Below are 17,929 nucleotides of genomic sequence, written 5' to 3' on the forward strand. Positions count from 1 at the left end.
AGTCAACATGATTAATATATTCAAAAATAGATTTTAATATCTGCCTGACTTTGGATTTCATTTAATTAAATGTATAATGGAATAAGAACAGAAATTGAGAATGACAAAATAAATAGGACACAAAATAGATAAAAAATTGCCAAATTCATTTTAAAGTTAGAAAGACTACTAAAGGGAATAGTAGTAATTTATTTTTTACTCTGGTACACTGATTATAAATATGCCTATTTAATTACAAAATGAAAAATAAAATGATGACTTCAGATTATAAAGCAATCGAATACATTTACAGATGTGGAAACTGATTTCTTAAATGGCTCAGTGAATGAAAGCATTTATGCTTAATGAAAAGCATAAATGTTGCACCAGTGTGGGTGCTAAACTTAATATATCAACACCTAGCTGTTCTATTTTTCTAATATACCATGCCTCCTTCTAAACACAGATATTTATGGATATTTTCCAGCTGATTTAATTTTGACTTTTTATCTAACCTGTATTAGGGACTTACTATGTAATTGTTTCCATGGCAAATGGTTAATTTTCTCATTTTATTCCCACAGAAACCCTGTAAAAAATATTATTATCTTAAATATTCAGAAAAATAAACCAAATCACAATGAAGCTAAGGAACCTGAGAAAGGCCTGTAGAATTAAAACTCAGTCATTAACCAAAAGTCTTGATTTCAGTGATTTGATACTTCATGCTTTATGTAGAAAATATTTTGTTATTAACAAAAGAGCTTTAAGTTTTTCATTCAATGTCTTAACTTCACTTAATTTCCATTAGCTTCTAAGTTAATATAAAAATTTTTTACCATTTCACAAATGACCTGGCTCCCATCTACCTTTGCAACCTTTTATTTTAACCACATAGACACCCCCTACTGTCTTCCTCTCCCTGTCCTGTAATTATCATAAAACTGTTGTATAAGGACCTGAAAAGTGATAGCAAAGTAAAAGCATATTTGACACAACTGTAGTTTGGATGTTCAGTGTAAGTTATTTGCTTGCATATTCCAAACTGCCAATGCAATCCATACTCAGTAAACAGATCAAAGACACAACACACTTATCGGTGAAGGATAACACAGTTTCTCAAGTCCATCAGCCCAATGGCAGACACAAAGCAGGAGGGCACCTTGAATAAAAGTTCTCAAGAGCTGGTCCAACACGGCATCAGTAAAGGATCCAAAGCCTTTGGTGGTAGACAGTGGTCATGGTGCAGTGGCGAGGGTGGGAGCAGTCCTCACAGCACAGCATGGACCTTGGAGGAGGGAATCAGAGTAACTGGGTGTCAGTCTGCCTGACACTCACCAGAGTGGCACCTGCACTGCCTTTTATGCCTCAGACCTCTGATATACTTACCAAAGGAGTATCTCTCTGGCAGGAATCAAGTCAGTGTATATCAAATCCTCACACAGAGGACTGGTTAACATTTGTTAAAAAACAGTTTTTGTTTTTTTTTTTTTTCTTCTCAATTTGTCTACCTTCTATTAGTGGTCAACTCATTTACAGTATTGGTGGAATTCAAGATCTTTAATATCATTTTATATCATGTTAGTACTCAACAATCCACTCTTCGATCGTGGATCACAACAATTTGCATACACTCTTTCTAAGTATTTTTAACACTGTAATTGCTAATACAATCATGTGATAGCTGCTCTAATCTCTTTAACTTGCTCAAACAACCATTCTACAAATTTCCAAAAGTTTAATTTTCCAAATCATCCAAATATGTTAACCTGACAATTTTTCTTCCATGTAAATAACATTATTTTTTTATTTTTATAAAAATAATACACATTCGAGGGCTCATAGCATGCTGTAAAGTTTATTCTGATGTCATATAGGCAGTGTTTAATGTGCCTTTATTTTTGGAAAATCTATCTCATGGCCCTTTTCCACCTTCCATAATAAGGACTGAATCTATTTGCTCTCTTCCTAAAATTTTGTTTCCCTTGATCATGTTTTGCTAACATTTTATTTACATTATTTAGAACTATTTCCTTTGTAGCAATATGATATATATCATTCTTCAACCTCAGAATTCCTTTATCATTAGTGGTCCATGTATAATGAATTTTTCCATCAATCATAATATTTGTAATTTATTGAAATTTGATACATTAGAGGAAAATTTTCCCATTTCTTCCCTTATTTCTCTAAGTTATATTTCTTTCATTTTTAGAACATATCATATAGTCCAATTACCTAGATTATGCTAGCAGTTTCTCTTGCATTTTTGCTAAAGTCATAGATATGATTTATTTCTGGTATCTCTTTGTAACTATGGATTAGGTCCCTCTGTGTTCTTGTCTGTATACCTTCTAATTCTGTGGGTATATGATTTCTGTGGGCATGTGATCTGCTCTAAGCATCCACACTCCTCTTGGAAATTGGAATATTGCCATAGTAGGATATTCTGCTTTCTGTATTCCTGCTTTTAAGGCTAATATTCACATGGAACATGCTCCTAAGTAGCCACATCCATTGCCTTAAATCACATCAAGTTTAGATATATTTGGCAATAGATCTATGATCGGCAATATTTGGTGCCCAATATCTACATGTTACAAGTGCTAGTCTTAAAATATCCCATTTATCTTTTAACTTCTGTTGCAGCATGTCTCATTTGTTTTCTAGCTGTGTTTTGTTGATAGTTTTCCTCATCTTTCGAGTATTAAAATGCATCTGACTCACTGCTGTTCTCAAAGCGCCCAATGATTCTCTGCCTTTCTCCCATGTTCCTGAATATGGTCCATGACTTCATATATATTTTTGATTGAAAGTCCTAAATATGAGAGAGCTGACATGGCATGGCACTGAATTTTTATTGTGTTCTTTTAAAACCTTCCAATTTTATATCCATTTCCTCTCTCTGGTACTATGATATCAACGTTCCTATTATCCCTCCTACTAATTCCTATAGGAATTTTAAAGGTTTCCTTTCTATAGTTCTGCTTAAGTAGTAAATCCATAAATGGTAGGCTAAGTGGTTCTTGAAAGTATTTACTGCATACCTCTGTTAAATTAGTTTGATGTTACAACATGATATATTAACAACATCACCATTCCATGTAATATCATTTATCATTTTTGGATTTTTCCCTAATCATTACATCATATTATTTTTTGTAAAATCTATATGTAACTCCCTCAGGTAAATTGGTCAATGCTCTGTGGGTGTAATTAAGAGTGTTGTATCCCATTTTGGGGATCTTACTCCAGTAGAGGTCTTGCTGGAGTTTTTATTATAAATTTGTTCACAAGTTGCTTGATTCACCAGCCTTGTGATATTAAAGTTAGTCTTATTGTATGACATAATCATATATTTTTGGTCATTCAAAAATATTATGAAGGGTCTTATCAAATCTGGTCCAGCAGAGATGTTAGCTGTTGCTAATTTTCAGTGTGTGATTTCACATACAATCATTATTTCATATCCCAGTGGCCAGAATTTGTTTACTATTGTAGAAGAGACCATATTTATGTTCTCTGTAATGCTCTTCTTCCCGTGCTTAGTTTACAATTTCTTAACAAGTAGGTATCTTGTATGCATTAGTCTGCATTAAAGACAGAGGATTTTTAAAAATTATCAGTGAATGTCTGGTGGGTAAGGTCAATTTGTAAATTTTGGTCTAAATTTAGAGGATTCTTTTAATCCACAAAATTGACTGTGATGAACACTAAGGGAAACACTCTAAGTCACCAATCTAATTCTGCATAAGCAAGCTCATTATCAAACTGCTCTCAGAACACTTCTGGTTTAAAGAATTCAGGTTTTGATGTGGCTAATTTAGCTTCATGTATAGTCGTATTTCCATAATAGAACACATTTGGCCATTCTTTGACCTTAAGGTTTATATGAGTATCATTTTTGATATCATAGTTCCAATGGAACCCCATTCTTCACTATCTCACTGGACAGTAATGGAGCTAATTTCACATCAACCTTAGGCAATTCTTTTGTGGAATTTCACAACTTTTGCTCTATTAGAGTTATAGGTATGGTTGTGTGGTCATGGAACAGTACTGGGGAAAGTGCTATTTCCCTCTTCTTCCCCTTTGTCTTTTTCTTTCTTTTCTTCCTTCTCATCAGGGTAATCATTGTCATACTGTTAAGTTAAATAAATTGGCTGCCTCCCTTGGCAGTACTGGGAGTGAGCCCCTTTCTGAAAAGTGACAGAAACTTTTGTCAAAAGTTAAAAATAAAAGTGGTGCTCTCCAAAAAAAAGCAAGATAACATGAAAACATCACAGTTTAAGAAATAATTGGAAATAATATGGTTTTCGCTCAGTAAAAATAACCTTTAGACAGTATGTTATAATAACCAATCTATGATCATTCCCTGTTTTATATGACTCTCCTTGGTAACATGGTCAACCAACGATTATAACTTCCCCTTTGGAAATCCCCTAATTGCCTTTGTAAGCTAATGTAACTTGCTGACTATTTTGAGACTTATTTTGGTTTGAGATCTCACTGTTCAGTCTACCTTTCAATAAACCCACTTTATTTATTATTATTAGTGACTCTGTTTCTTTTGACAATATTCATCTCCATAATCACCATCGTTAACTTCCTCAGATATCCATTGTGTTGTGGCCACACAATATAAGCCACTTGCTGACTTCTTAGTACCATTCACAACTTTTCCTATTGTGTGGTTATGTGGGCTCATGTCTGTTATAAGAGTTGCCCACAAGATTATAATAACTATTCATAGCACAGCCCAGAATTGTTTGACAACTTCCCATTGCTTGGTAAGCTGTAGCTATGTTAGTACTTAAAGAGCAATGTTAATCATTTTGATCTGTCCATATGGTTAGATTATGGACCCTAATGTCCTTAGAGTGATAATCTCCATGCCTACTTAAGTACTTCAAGGTATCATAACATTTCTACCAGAAAAGCTGGTCAAACTAATCTGCACAAGCATGGGAGAATAAATGTTCTAATTGTGATGTTATGTTTTCATATACTCATATGGGTATTTTGAGGTTTCAAGGCTACTTACTTCTGCTATCCAGTCAAGGATGAAAGATTTTTCTTTTATTTGTACAATTGGGTCCTTGATGATTGTAATTATTGTTACAGTTTCATTACCAGAATTACCAGTCACCTTTCTGTGTCTCCCATGATTAGTATTCTTGACAATATCATTCAGCAAAAACCTAGCAAAAACAATAACAAGATATATAGCTTTTAGTGCAAATATCTGGTATTTCTCACAGATGCATTACTAGTTTCACTAAACCAGAGCTACTCTGGCAGCAAACAGGCATCTTAGAACTCTTCCTGCTATCAAGGTTGGCTGTTCTGTCAGTTCTAAAATACCAACAGCCCATTGTGCATAATATGCACCTGCTCTTTCACTTTAATATGTGATTAGAGAAAGCCAATCAGGTATTAACCTGGGTGTTGTTCACTCAAGCCTTGAAAAGTGCCTAAAGCTGCATTTAGCTCAAACAGAAATTGTTCACGAATGCCAATCTCAGTATCTTCGGTAGTATGATTATCAAAGTTCAGTGCCCTCAGTTGGCACTGGGCATTCCCGGTCATCTTATTCAAGATCCTGAAGGTCCTTGTCACAGCTGCTCGTAGAGATGAGACTGCTCCACTGCTTCTCTCCACTCTTCAAAAGTGCTAAAGCTACTGAGGTGTAGCGCTGGTGCAATAGGAGATATGAGTCTAACTTAAAATTCAATAGAGGTAAAGTTGTTTGGCAGTGTTACAGATAGCATGTTGCAGAAGTTGGAGAGGATGGAACTCTTGCTACTGGTTTTACCTCTGTTCTTGCAGTTAGTTTCTCTTCTAAGCAGAATGTAGATCAAAAAGATGGATAGTCTAACCAGGACTGCCCTGATCAGTACCCTGCAACACATCTGCAAGTGAGATAGGCAAGATGTAAGTATGCCTAACATATGCTAGGTATTTTCCCCTAGGGTTAGCCAGTAAGAGTTGCATAAGGCTGGTGGTATAATTTCTCTGAGCTACATAATTCCATCCATGCTTCTAACTAACACTTTTCCCTCTATTACATTTTCAGTCTGTCTTTCTGTATCAGCTAGTATTTTAATTTCAGTAGGTTATGTTCTAATCATGACTGTAAAACTAGGTAATTTCAACCTTTCCCTATGATTTAAAGCTTTAGTGGCCTTCCACACTTGTTTAGACCAATCTTTCAGGTTTGCATTATTTGTTGGTAAACTCAATTTTTCTTTTACTAGTCCATTATATCTCTCTATGCTTCCTGTTGCTGTGGGGATGCATGCTAAATAAAGTTTCAGCATATTCCTTTGTTCTCTGCCCATTTTTGCACTTCCTTTCCTGTAAAATGACTAACTTGATCTGATGTTGTGAGTAGAGCTAATGTAACTTGCTGACTATTTTGAGACTCTTACTTCAGTTTGAGATCTTACTGTTCAAACAGTTTCTCTTTCAATAAACCCATTTTATTGAGGACCATAGCACGCTATCGATGTTTCAAGAGATTTAGTAGTTAATTTCTGATCATTATTTTTACATGGAAAAGACATTTCAATAACTGACCATGTGTCAGCCATATTACAAAATTAAGCTTCATTTTCTGTTAGTGGCATTGGACCTATACAGTCAATTTGCATTATTTGGAATGCTACATCTGGTTTTTGCTTGTGGGATATGATGTTTTTACATTTCCATGCTTCAAAGTTTTTAAAGATCTCACATTTATGAACACCGTCTCTTGCAATGTGTGCATATATGGGCAAATTCCTCTTTCATAACCATCACATTTGCAACTTGTAACTCTTGATGTCTTGTCTGTTCATGTACCCATTCACATATTTTCCTCCATGATGATTTGTCATTTTTCTGTGTTTTTCATTCTCCTTCTTCTTTCCTGATTATTACCATAACTATAGTTGCTCTATGTCCTTTTTCTATCCTGACTATCCTGCTTTATTGTAATAAATTTGTCCTTTTGATGTACTGATACATGTGTGATCATGGTATCTATCTTTGAATTAGCTATTTTATCCCATATTTATTTGCCCAAATGTCATGGTTATTAATTTGCCAATTATTCAATTTCTATGATCCAGCCCACTAGCTACTGCCCATAAATCTGTAAATACGTATATTCTTGTCTTTTCTTCTTTTAGCGTTTGTTCAATTGCCAGTTAGGTTGATATTAATCATGCATATTGCACTGAATACACCGCCCCCTTTCGGGTTAGGGTTTTTGCATCTTTGGGTCTCAATAACAGTGACTTTTTAAGTTTAAACTTAAAGTTATAAGCAAGGAGGAAATTGTAAATTAACCTTAAAATGTAGCCTGAAGCAGCTTTTAAATGTAATCTTAAAACGGGAAGAACACAGGGGCTGAAAACCTTTAGTCTCACAAAAGAGCAAGATATGAAGTCTGCAACAATATGTAAATGCAAAGTTTGCACCTTTCACAGATGTCACCTAGTTCCTAAAGGAAATAGGAAATAACTAAATTACTGAAATTCTCAACCTTTGTTACATGTTAAATAAATGGTTAACTCTCTTTGTCCAGCTTTAATGGGTTTAACTAAATAATCATTTTGGGGAGATTGCCCCAAACCATCCAGATATAGATAAGCCTTTCATCTATCACTCTTGTTGCATGTTCATTAAATGATTCTCTCTCTTTGTCTCTGAATCTGCATAAAAACCAGCTGAAGAAACACTTCAGGGAGACAGATTTGGGAAAGTTTCCCCTTTCTCCTGCTGGTGTAAATAAACATTTTTTTTTCCTTCACAGCCTGGTTCGGTGTGACTTCTATCGGCCGCTCCAAGCAATGAACCCAGATTTGGCAAGTGCCCCTTCTACAGAAGTCACAGCCTTCCATCATGAGGTCATGGTGACTCTACCATGGGAACAGGAGTTCATGGTGGCTCTAGCATGGATAATTCATGCATTTCGATGAGCCTCAGACCAGGGTGGTCCCCACTGCCTAACTGGTTGCACTTAGATCAAATCAACCTTCAGAAATTCCGGAAAGCCCACAGTTGGCAATGCTGAGATTCCCTCAGTTAATACCGAGGGTCAATTGTCCATCTGAACCTCCTTCTTGGAAATGTGCCACTTTCAGTTGAGAACCTGTTGATGCAGCACAATTCCTTTGTGCTCATTTGGTGTTTACTTAGCCCATTCCAATAGAGGTTATTGTATTCTTAGAAATATGATTTATCAGTTAATGGTGGTGTATGTTGCAATACTTCATACTGTGCCCAAACATTGTTTTCTAATGGAGAATATCTTGTCACAACCCATGGACACTTTTTGGTCCAGAAACTTACTGAACAAAAATTAGAGTCTTCTGGTGTCTTAGTCCATAATGATCATGTCACAGAGCCTTGTTTAAATATACAGTCTAGTCTAAATTTAGATTCTGGTACAATCGGTGCTAATATCTAAGTCACAATTAGACATTAGATCTACTAACATTAAATGTTATTCATATTTGCAATTATCCTTAGAAATGGCCATCTTCACGTATGGGTCATTTTCTCTGACTTTGGCCAGGGGACAGAGACTGCTGAGTTCCTGTAGCAAGATAAGGACTCTATCTCCATCCTTCTTCTTGATTTACCTTGTATTTCATTCCTTACTGTTCTAGTTAAGAAAGGGTCCTAGGTGGTCTAAAGTAGTTCTTGATTTACCATCACCATTATTTCTAAATTCCTATTATTAAAGGGATTCCTAAAATCTTGTATCCCATTTTGTTTTTGCATTTTTCTTACTGGTATAGTTTTTTTTCTTTCTTTCTTATTTTTCATTCTGGATTAAGTGGGGTGGTCTCAATGGTTTTTCAAACAGAAACAGTGTTCTGAATGCATAATTTTTATCCTGATTTAATTATTTAGCAGTTCTAATACATCAATTAATTTTCTAATTGTATCAGCTCCCGTGAACTGTATGAATAGAACTCTTCTCTCATGACCTAGTGCTGATCTGAGCATAATTTTCTTAATTTTGTCTGTTGCTTCTGCTTTTAATGAACTGTTGCTATCGTCCTCATAAATCACAGTCAATAGCTCTAACTTCATCAAGATCTAATGGCATTTCCAGCAGAGAACCAAGTCCCACTTTTCACTACCATTAAATTTGGTAAGGGACATCTTAATTTCCAGCCTCTAGATATCCAATAAAACAGTGATCTTTCTTTTTCTTGATGTGTTTCTCCAAAACTTCTGAGTATTTGACTCAGTCTAGCATTATTTGATATGTTTAATTGTATTAATTCATTGCATGCTAGTGGCAAATTACATCCTAGATCTAATAGCCACTGTGTTTTCAATTGTTTCTCCATGTTGCAATTGTTTCTCCATGTTGACTTAATTATATGATTCTTGCCCTTTGCTGGTAAATGCCCTTTGCTCAGTTATTACAATAGGGTCATCATCATTACTGTTCTTAGTATTTTACCTATAATGATGGTTCTTGCTTCCCAGCCCCTCTAGTTCTGTGGATCATCCACTCAGCCATCATTCCCTAGCAAGGGATCTGTGTCTTCACCTAAAGCAAACAGATTGGGATTTGGGATTGGTCTTATAAACACTATCCTTTGGGCTAGAATTTTCACTTCAGTTCTATCTTTGTCTACTTTGTCTATTTTATCTATTTTCTATCTTTTGTCTATTTTGCTTATTGTTCCTAGTAATAGATAAGGTATTTAGTTTTTATTAGCTCTTTTAACTATAGGATAAAACTCTTCTGGTGATCAGGCTGATATCTGGACCATCCCTAATCCTAAATTTTTGTCTTTGAGGTCTTCTATTGGTCTCCAAAGATCTTCATTTTTCACCCCATAGCTTTTCCCTGTTTAGTTGTTTGAAAAAAAAGTCCACATTATTAATATTCCCCTATTTTTTCTTGGTTATTCTTCCAAATATAAATGCCAATTAAAATAAGAACATATAAAATTCTAAAAGCGTCAGTGAGAATATGTTTAAATAAAAATTGTATATTCTGTTGACTGATTTAGGTATTATGCTTTACAAGTGCCATTCATGAGATTCTTTATACCAGTAGATATTCTGACAGCATCTGTTTCTAACTTGTGGCTAGCTGTCCCTTTCACAGGAGGCTTCTTTAAACTGGCTTGCAACCTGGTGGCATTTATGCACCACAACCTGTGATCAGTATGTCATGCGGTCTGGAGACTGACTAATTCTTACCTCCTAAAAGGGTTTTTATTTTTTTTATTTAGCATTTAATAAAAATATTACTGTTGTAGTGCAGTCACAAGGTACTTATATTGGCATTGGAAAACTGCCAAGTATGCCAATTGTCATGTACTTGTAAAATTGTCATAAAGTGACATGAAAAGTGTTCACAATAGAAAGCAGATTTGGTACTACTATAGTTTGGATGCTCATTGCAATTTATTTGCTTGCTTAATCTCAATTTGCCAATTCAATTCATACCCAATAACCAGGTCAAGGACACACAAGTTATTTAAGGTGGAAGAAACCAGAGTCTCTAAAGTCCTTCAGCCTGAAGACTGACTCAAGGGAGGTGGCTACCTTTACTGAGAGATCTTGGGAGTTGGTCCAATGCTGAGTAAAGGGAGGATCAGACGGTTGTCAGCAGGAGGCATTGGTCATGGTGTGGAGACCAGGGCAGCCAGCAAGCCTGGCAGCGTAACATGGGCATTGGAGCTTGGAGTCAGAGCACCTGGAGTCAGTCTGCCCGGACCTGACAGCCAGTGTGTGGCAGCTGCACTGATTTTTATACCTCAAAGGTCTAGTCACCATGTCCTTATCATGGGCGTGTCTTTCTAGCAGGTGTCAAGCAAGTACATATCATTTCCTCACACAAATTCCTGGTTATCACTTGTTACAAAAACTTTTTTTTTTCCAATTTTTTTACATTCTATTTGTTGTCAACAAGTATATAATATTTGGGGGATTCAAGATCTTTAATATCATTTTAGTACATGGCACCTCCTCATTCTCCCTCCCCGTTCTCTTCCTCTTCTTCCTTTTTCATTCCTTCTATTAACTCTCTTGTTGCTTCTTTTTCCTACTTCTCTTTGTACTTCCTTCACTTCCTCCTGTCTCTCTCAAGATTATTTTTCTATCTTTCTCCTGCAATCAGCAGTCTTTGCATAATGCATTCTCTAAACACTATTTACATATAGAAAGCTTGAGCATGTATAAAGCATCACATCGGATGCAGCTCGGTCATTTATTGGAAGAAGAACAATTAACTTTTGCTTTTTTGTCTAACAAATGGGGTAATATGACATCATAATTTCACATATAAGTAAATGCATTTTTTTTTCTAGAAATACCCCAGAGAGATTTCCTTTATGGATTTCTACCTTGTGGCAAGACATTTCCAAATTATGCATAGATATAGGTTCCAACATATTTGGTAGAAAAGACAAAAACTGATTTTCCAAGTAAAATTTGTCTTGACTTCAATTTGATTCAGAAATGAATTGAACATCTACTATATTCAAAAGAACTGTCATAGGTGGAATAGATGATGTTCAAGTCCTGTACTCTTAAACACTCTACATGCTTTCAACCAAATTAAATTAAAGGCAATCTTTATTTTCTTTTAAGCAGAATGTCTGAATTTAAGCTTGAATATTCAGCTTTGGAATTAAATACTGTTATATCGTCCCTTTCACCATCTTAGCAAATTTTTATATTTCCAAAATGGTGCTATAATTCTTCCCCCACCCAATATTGGTTAATAAATACTTCCTATACATCAGATTTATAATTTAAAATAGGGGATTTTTACAATAAAAAATAAGGGAGCGTAAGGAAGAAAACAGATATTTATTCCAAATCAAATAAGAAATAAAGATTCTGTGTCTTCTAAATATATATGTATACATATATAGTCACTTTTAGAATATGTACTGTGTATAAGTCTTTGACACATAAACACATTAAAAAACACTTTTTACTATTTAATGAAATTTTCATATAGGCATATTTCAAGGTTTACATTGGAATCCAATTTTAAGATACTTAAAAAAATCCAAATGCATAGAAATGTGTAAAGAAAGCAATGCCTGTTCATCACTCATGATAATACAGGTTTATAACTTGTCATGCATGTTATTAAAACAGTATAATACGCTGTGTCAGGTGGAGACACTGATTTGAATAGCAAAATAAAAATGTGAGAAATTTGCTCGAATATTTAGCACCTACTCATGTCTTGGTGCTAATTGTTTTTCCTTAATCCATTCTGGAGCTGACAGAGAAGTTTCAAGTTACAGCTTGCATGCAGTGTTTGAGGATGACAAAACTCAATGCAACAACTATTTCAAAACCCATGTCTCATCCATTATTAAAACTATGAAAAGAGTTTTAATTTCCGGTGCAATTACACAGTGAAATGTCATACTCTGGATGAAAAAAGATTAATTGCTTTTGATAAAATACTGTGTATTTTTATTTGACTTTTTGGACATCCGTTTAATGTAGTAATATCGTTTCAATCTGATGTGCTTCGTATCATAGAGAATTATTGTAATTTTGCATAGAAAATACTGTTTAATTATTTTCATTTCTCATAAAAGAATAAGAATAAAATATTAATGCTTCTTGGATCAAAGCACCATGAGCCACACTTTATTTTTTAAATCACATTGGAGACTTACAAATGAGCAATAGCAAAATATGATTAATGTATTTTGTGAGAGATTCATAATATTACCTCAAGTAACATTTATATGTCATGTGTAGACACAAATTATGATTTCTATCATTTGTATTTGTTTTCCACTTACCAATGATTATTAAGCAATCCATAACAATGACCAGTCACTTTCTGCCCATCACAAATATGACATCAATTTATTCTTTCATAAAGGCTAAACTAATGGCAAATGATGCTTCAGGAAAATAAACTGTCCAAATATTTTGAGGGCTGCTCTGAATAGTGACAGAATTATGAAGCCCCTGTAAGAAAAGAAAAGCACTTGAGAAAATGTGAGTTAGAGGATAATCATGCTATTTCGACCTCTTCCAACCAGCCTGCTAGAATTACTAGAATGTAATTGTTCTCTTGTATTCCTTAAAAGAGCTTGAATAGGCACTTGATAGAAAATAATTTAACAGTATCACCTTTATACATAGAAAATATAATTTTTATATTTGGTAATACTCAATTTTCAAGTGCCTATTATATTCACTGAGGTTAAACAGAACATCATAAAAATATGGAATAATATGCTTAGAACACTCTGAATAATTATAATACAAGGAAGGGACAATGCTATTTATTTGCAAACAGGGTAATACATTTGGCAGTTTTTTCCCTGGCAAATGTGCTGTATGTATGTCAGGAATGATTTGATGGGTATATATGCTTGGGAAAGCTTATACAGTGCATCATCCAAAAAACTAATGTGGGGAATCATAAGTCTTAAAATCAGAACTTTCTTTTCCAGAATTACAAATCAACTGGAATTATTTTATATCCAACATCTTCTTTCCTTTTGCTGATTTGTAAAAAATGAAAGCTGGAAAAGAAATCAATAGTAGAAAGATTGCCTTTTCAGAGGTGATAGGCAAGACTTTTTCAGAGAAAGCATATTAAGTACCAGAAATAACATCTCATGGTTAACTTATAATTTTAAAATACGTATTTAAATGAAATGAAAAAGAAAAATGTAATTTGCATGTGTCAGTCATTATTTGCCAGAAATAAAACACTGGCCTTGTTGCTGTTATTTAAGGAAATTTTAATATAGTTATATCAATCCTGAAAATGAGAACTGAAAAGCAGAGTTACTCAATTTGATTTCTGTATAAATTTAATCCTTTCGTTCAGAGCTTAAAAGGAGAAAAATGTAAATTTATATAACTTTCAAGGATTGCTTTCAAAACTCTACATATTATATACTTACAATACTTATATACTTATGTATATAAGTATATAGACATACAATACTTATATACTTATGTATATAAGTATATAGACATACAATACTTATATACTTATGTATTTACAAAACATAAAACCACGGCTGTGATTATCTACTTTTATTTAAAACATTTCCATAAAACAACACTGTTTCTTAAATTTAAGACTGCATAGATAAATGGAATAATAATATGAAGACATCACACCATTGCTATTTAATTTTTTATCTTTGCTTGACCCACAGTGATGCTATAAAATCACAGCTTTCAATAGTGGGGTACACCCTATCCAATGCTAAACAGAGAAATGAGTCTTTGGTAAGAAGGTGAGTTATTCCAGGTGCATCTGTAAGGGACTGGAAGAAATCTTTTCAAGACCAGTTCGAAGCGAGGAAGGGGTCTTGAGCTTTTATAGCCCAACGAGACAAAGAAATGGCAAGGGACCAGAGGAAAACAGAAAAGAAAAAAGAAAAAAAAACTGAATAATAATCACAAGATTCATTAAAATTGAGTAATGGTCTCCTGTCTTTCTTGTTTGGTCAGCACATCCTGTTATCGTGCAGGTCCTCCTCTCTTTGCTGACTATACAGGCATCTCAGAGCTTCGTGGCAGGAAGGTGCTGATTTATTAGTCCATATGGTATTTCTGACACCATTCCATTCTGCTTTAGGATGTTATAACATTCCTTCCAGTAAAGTTGAGAAGGTCTGGTTAATGTAACTAGGAACAGAGAGTAAACTTTTGAGATTAGATCAACAGCAAGCTATTCCATCAAGGGCTTTGAATCAAAGCTGTTTGAGTGAAGAGATTATAATAAACATTTTCCAACTACCAAAGGATATACGAAGCATTTTCCAGCAAAAGGATTACATTGATCACATATCCAACTATCCAGCTATCAACAGTAGACCATCTATATAACGATTAGTAGAAAGGTGAAGGAAAGGAACACATGCCAGGCAAAAGAATAGTTCTATAGTACATTCAATCTCTTGGCTGCTAAACATTCATTCACAGCTTTGTTGTAATTGTTTTCTGAATTCTACCTAACAAATTATCACTATCCCAGATGAATCCAAATACATACTTGCCTATACTTTCTTGTGCAGGACAAGCCAAAGGTTCACATGATCTCTTCACCAAGCTCCAAGCACAGGGTTTCTCAGTGTTATTCATTCCTGTTATCAGAACTTGATAATCAAATTATATCACATTCAAAGACACCCTATATCCAAGGAACATAATTATTTGATAAAGACTGTGTCCATTTTAACAGATACAGAAATAAAATCAGTGTATCCTTTCTGACCAAGAAAAAAAAATCAAGGTTTTTCAACTGTGATAAGACAATGAGTTAATTGGTAAGCCAGTTTGTCTCTTGGCTTTGTTTCTGGGAAGTTCTTTTTATGTAAGGCCAATTGTGTGAGGGTTGTCAGAGAGGAATTTTTTTATCCTATAACTTGCCTCAGGTAATTGCACAGTACCTTAATTCATCAATTTAGGTGTTTATCTGACAATGCACCTATTTTAGGTTGAAGTCCACTAGCATTTCCTTGAGTTAGGAGCCCAAACACTATTCTGGCTGGGGGCCAGCCAGCCAGCCAGCAGTGTCTGCAGCTGCCTCAGTTGGTGGGCGGCTCTGCCCACTCAACGCAAGGATTAGATAGTCTTAGCCAAAACCCGACACCCCGGCGATGTGGTGAGCAGTGTCCTCACAGCGGTAGAAGCTGATGAAAGCCAAGCCCTTGGTCTGGCGAGTGGTCCTGCCCTTTGCCAAGTAGATGCGGGAAATGAAGCCAAAAGGCCGGAAGAGATCCTGCAGATCGCTCTCCCGCGTGTCCTCTAACAAGTTGGTGACGCAAATGGTGGCACTGACATCAGCTCTGCAGTTTGACTGTGTGTACTCCTGCGGGGGCTGGCTGGTCCAGCAGCGGTGACGCATATTTCCCCACCATGTTCTGGGCAGCCTGCATGGACTGCATCTCCCTCGGCAGCTTCTTCTTCTCACCCATGGAGGGGCCCAGGTGCTTGGCCAGCTCCTTCTGCATGGGCTGCAGCATGTCCTTGAGGGACAGCAGGTGGTCCAGTGGTTGCCCTTGCAGATGGGGCAGGACACAATCTGCAATTCTTTTTTCATTATTCAACAAGTTTTTATTGAGCACCTACTTTGTGCTAGGCACTGCAGTAGGTGCAATGGAGAATATTATGTAAGCAGAAAATATAGTATCCAGCTTCAAGGAGTTCACAAAACTAGCTGTGGAAATAAGATGTACTTGTAACTCAGGCAGCATGTGATATATACAAAGTGGATGACTTCCAGACAATGTGGAGACTCAGAGGGCATTGAGACCCATAGCCCTTGCAAAGTCTCTTAGACTAGGGGGTGAAGAAATTAAAACACAGACGAGTAGGGAACTGACAGAGCAAAGGAGCGTATCAACAGAGAAGCCTGGAAGGGTGAGGAGTGAGGGTGAAGGCTGTGATCAGTTTGGTGCATTGAACTGTGGGCACTAATGCTATTGGGGGAGTGGGGTGCCTGGACACAGAGGCTGGGGGTTGGGCCTATGGGCCTTGTCTGCCATGAAGATCTGGTAGGCTCACTTTGGACTCCTACTGCTTTCCTTTCCTCTCCCCACACAGGCCAGCAGTCCTCCCTTCTGCAGCCTCTCTCTCCCCTAGGAAGGTGGAACCTAGATGTTGAAATTGCAGAGGAGTTGGGCTAGGGACAGAAGCTTGGTGCTGTTACTGAAGAATTTCATCGTAGAAGTAGTGAGCTTCTAAAGGAAAGAAAGTTATTTTTGCTCTACTGGATATTCATCCTGGTGTTTTTAGGGACCAACCCAGAGATAATTTATTGACCACCGATCACAACTCTTATCCCAAAGTCACATGTACCTAATTCTTTCCCCGTAAGAGCATAGATGGATCCAAAGAATACCAGCTCCTTGGTTTCAGAAACCTCGTATGCTCAGCCCTGGCCTCAGAGAAGCACAAATTCCATGCTGGACCTCACAATGCCTGTGTGGAAGCACAAGCATTGCACAAGTAACTTGAAATGAGTTTGTGTCCTTGAGGATTCTGGCTCTTGGCAGCAGGCTTCAACTCGTGAATATGCATATACATTTACTAAATTATTTTGCATTATTTAATCTAAACTTATAAGAGTTAATATATAACAATTATTAATTTTCAACTAGTGTAAAATATAGGTTATATTTTCATTTCCACAGATTTATTTTCATATACTGTGCTACTATATGAAATTGGAAATCTTTCAGTTAGACTGAAGTTCATACAACATCTGTGCCTTGGTATCAGTTTTTATTTTTATTAATTTTCCCTTTTAGTTTCCTAGGTGGCTTAAAACAGACACTATGAAATAGATTGGTTTAAACAATGGGAATTTATTTGCCTATGGCTAGAGTCCAGGAAAATGTCCAAATCCAGGCTTCATCAAGGTGATGCTTTCTTCCCGAAGACCCCACTTTCAGCAAGCCTTGGCTCTGCTGCCACATGGCAAGGCACACGGCAGTGTCTGGAGTCTCTCCCTTTTCTTCTTGGTTTCATCAATTTCAGCTTCTTGCTTCTGTGACTTTCTCTCTATATTCATTCGTTTTATAAAGGACTCCAGTAATAGGATTAAGACCCATCCAGAATGAGCTGGATCACTCCATGACTGAAGTGGCCTCATCAAAATATGCTGCTTACAATGGGTTCATATCCACAGGAATGGATTAGATTTAAAAACATGTTTTTCTGGGGTTAAACCACATGATTCGTCTTTTTCAAAAATATACTTGAAATGAGCAATCTTTACTATGAGATTAAGCATTATTTCTGTTAATACTTTAAGAAAAAAGCAGCTCTCTCAAATTGGCAAAAAATATTTGAAAATTGAACAGTGGAAACACTGTTGATGAAGCAGAACATAAAATATTCAGTTTTAAGACTATTCATTGTTGCTGATATTGATCTCACTGTTAGACGCCAATTACAATTTAGATCATTTGCTATA

At 35.8% G+C, this 17,929-nt stretch overlaps 1 pseudogene; it reads right to left on the minus strand.

Annotated features, from left to right (window-relative positions):
- Positions 1-15,536: 15,536 nt before the first annotated feature.
- On the minus strand, positions 15,537-17,258 carry LOC119528840 (annotated as a pseudogene).
- Positions 17,259-17,929: the final 671 nt, after the last annotated feature.

Source organism: Choloepus didactylus, chromosome 3 (assembly GCF_015220235.1).
Source record: "Choloepus didactylus isolate mChoDid1 chromosome 3, mChoDid1.pri, whole genome shotgun sequence".
NCBI lineage: Eukaryota > Metazoa > Chordata > Mammalia > Pilosa > Megalonychidae > Choloepus > Choloepus didactylus.